This window comes from Tenrec ecaudatus, chromosome 6 (genome assembly GCF_050624435.1).
Source record: "Tenrec ecaudatus isolate mTenEca1 chromosome 6, mTenEca1.hap1, whole genome shotgun sequence".
NCBI classification, from domain to species: Eukaryota; Metazoa; Chordata; class Mammalia; order Afrosoricida; family Tenrecidae; genus Tenrec; species Tenrec ecaudatus.
The window spans coordinates 123,670,758-123,673,664 of record NC_134535.1 but is presented as its reverse complement, the minus strand read 5'-3'; positions in this window follow the sequence as shown (position 1 = coordinate 123,673,664).

Genomic DNA, 2,907 nt, shown 5'->3' with positions numbered 1-2,907 from the left:
ACTTTGCACTTCCCCCTTCATTCAATATGGTATATATTTTTAAGAATATGTAAATTTAAGTTATGTCAGTGATAGCTGTAATATTTACTCTGAACTTCATCGTGTTATGTGTCAGGGCATATTTGAGGGTCAGGAAACCGTTTTCGCGGCGGGAGAATATTTTGGTGCCTACCACATAACTGAAGGCGGCCGTGTAGGTGTTGCTTTCCAAGCCCTCCACATTGAGAAGGTAGTGAACCTTCACCCACTTCCTCTGGTTGCATCTGAGTTCTCCCACCTCCGGTTCAATCTTGAGGAAGCTTTTCGTCTTAGAGTAAAATCGTTGCACAAAGTACTCGGACTGTGGGTAGTGAGGTAATATCCAGCCATTGACCTTGCAGTTTTCACTGTCCTTGTAGGTTGCCTACACAAAGAATCAAATTGATAGATATTTTAGGATAAGAGAAAGGAGAGATGAAATAACATCTGATTGGATGCTTTCGTGCCGTGCTTCTCCATCTCTACATGAACATTTCCGGTCACTCTTCATTAAGAAATCTAATTCTTAGTCTACTAAGGAGCCCTAGTGGAGTAGTGGTTACATGTTGGCCTGCCAACAGTGAGTTGAGCAGGTCAACACCACCAGCCCCTTTGTGGGAAATAGATGAGACTTTCTACTGCTGTAAAGAGTTACAGTCTTGGAAACACACAGGTCTAAAAAATTCATGGAAATCCCATTGTCTTTTTAGTCTACTGGTCCACAAACTTTTTGAAGTCCCCAGTATCCTGGTGATCCTTGGTGGCACAGGGAATTACCACCAGCTGGTCTGCATGAGACAGATAAAGCAGTCTACTCCTGTGACGTTACAGTCTCTGAAATCCACAGGGGGCAGTTGTGGCCTCTCTGAAAGGGGCACTATGAGTCAGAATTGACCAGAAGACAATGAGTTATTTCATGCATTTCATTTACAATCTCTAGAATGACCATGAGATAGATTTCATGATTCATTTTCTATTCAAGATCTGGCTTGATATTATCAAGAACTTGATTACCCATATTTTATTTTGTTACTTTCATTAGGAACACAGGGCGTCACAGGAGTCAGAAAGGCAACTGGCTGCTTCTTCATTTTCAGTAGCAATCAAGTGTGTTATTGTTGTTTATTGTAACTGCCTAAATCTCGGCAGTTCAAACTCCACCATTAAGGAAGAAAGGTTTGGCCATGGACTTCCATGAAGATTACAGTCATGAACAACTTTGAGCAGCAGTTCTCCTTTGTAACACACTTGTGATCTCGTCACTGTGCATCAGAATTAACTGGACATCAGTAGGGTTTGGTTTTTGTCCTTAATGATTCTTTTGCCACTAAGTTCATGGTCTAGAGTTTTACTGAAAGAGGGCCAAGTTCTTATGAACAATGACAGAGAGCACTCTAACCACGAGTATCTCTCAACACCAAGGTCTAAGGATCCTTTAAGAAATGCCTGAGAGAGCTTGATCATTAATTATTACAGATAATAAGATACTTCCCTCTTCAACACATCCAGAAAAATGCATTACTTTGTGGTGATAGGTGGTGAGGGTTCTCAAATATGTCCTTTGAGGAGAATATAATTGTCTTTCCAGCAGCTTGATTTCCATGTGACACTTCTCTTTCAGGTTCATACATATGCATGGCACATTTCTGCCTCGTGTCAGGATTCATGAAACAATTCTTTTTCTCATAGGGTTTTTGCCTTAGTGTTTAACCATTTTGAAAGATGCTTGATTCACACCAAAATTTGTATTTATTCTCTTGCCTGTTCCATAAATACAATTTAACATAGACCCAACTTTAGCTACTCAACGGTGTTTCTGTCCTTGACTAACTTACTTTCAAAGTGATATTTGGGTATGTAATCTTAGATGTATCCAAGGAAAACCAAGCAGTGCCCTTGATGTCTGTTGTATAGTTGCCCACAACTTTGTCCTTTACGTGCAGCTGGACGATTTCATGTGGGATAGGTGTGTTGTCTGGATGAAGCAATTTGATCTGTACAAGAGAGAGAAAACATGTTTCTGAAGCACGTAGTGAACTTGGGACTTACTCTTTGTGGACCACATCTGCCATCGGCAGTAGACTTTCCTGGCGTACATTCGCTCCTTGAGTAGTTCCATCGACTTAGTCTAAGTGCAGGGCAGACACATCCAGTATCCTGATGAACCTAAACTCGATTTCCTCCCTCTAGGACATTCTTTGAAACTAAGGACCAACTATTTCACTCAGTCTTGAATATGTTTTAGTCTAATGACAACAGAAACCAACAGAATTGAATTATTTCTACTCTATCCAATCTTCTCTTTCTTATTTATCTCAGAGGCAAACCATTAATTTAGTTTTCCAGTCAATTATCTGGGACATGTTGGGCTTTTCCTTCACCCACATTTTTAATTGTTGATAAAACACTCTCAATTTTATCCACTTAACATCATCTCTTTCCAACAGATCATATGGATTCTGGTTGCTATTGCCTTATGCCAATTTCCCATTTTTTCTTGTACATTGTGATAATCTCCTACCTAATCTCTGCCTTGTGTTGTCACTGTCTGTTATTTCTTCATATTGGCATCAAAACAAATTTTCTAGAAAGCAAAATATAATCTGTCTTCCTAAACGCTTTCATGACAGACTAATAAATAATTTACTTCCTAGGATTATCTTTTCATTGTGTTACTAGTACATGCAATGAGAGCTTTAAAAAGACCCCTCTCTCCCGCCAAATAATCCTCCCCAGTATTGACTCACACTGACACTTTTTGCAAAATTCAATAAAACATAAAATCATAAATGCTGGAGCTGGTGCAGAGAAAGCAAAATGCTTTTACATTGATGATGAGACTGTAAACTTGTACAACCACTATGTAAATCCGGATGGCACTTTTTAAAC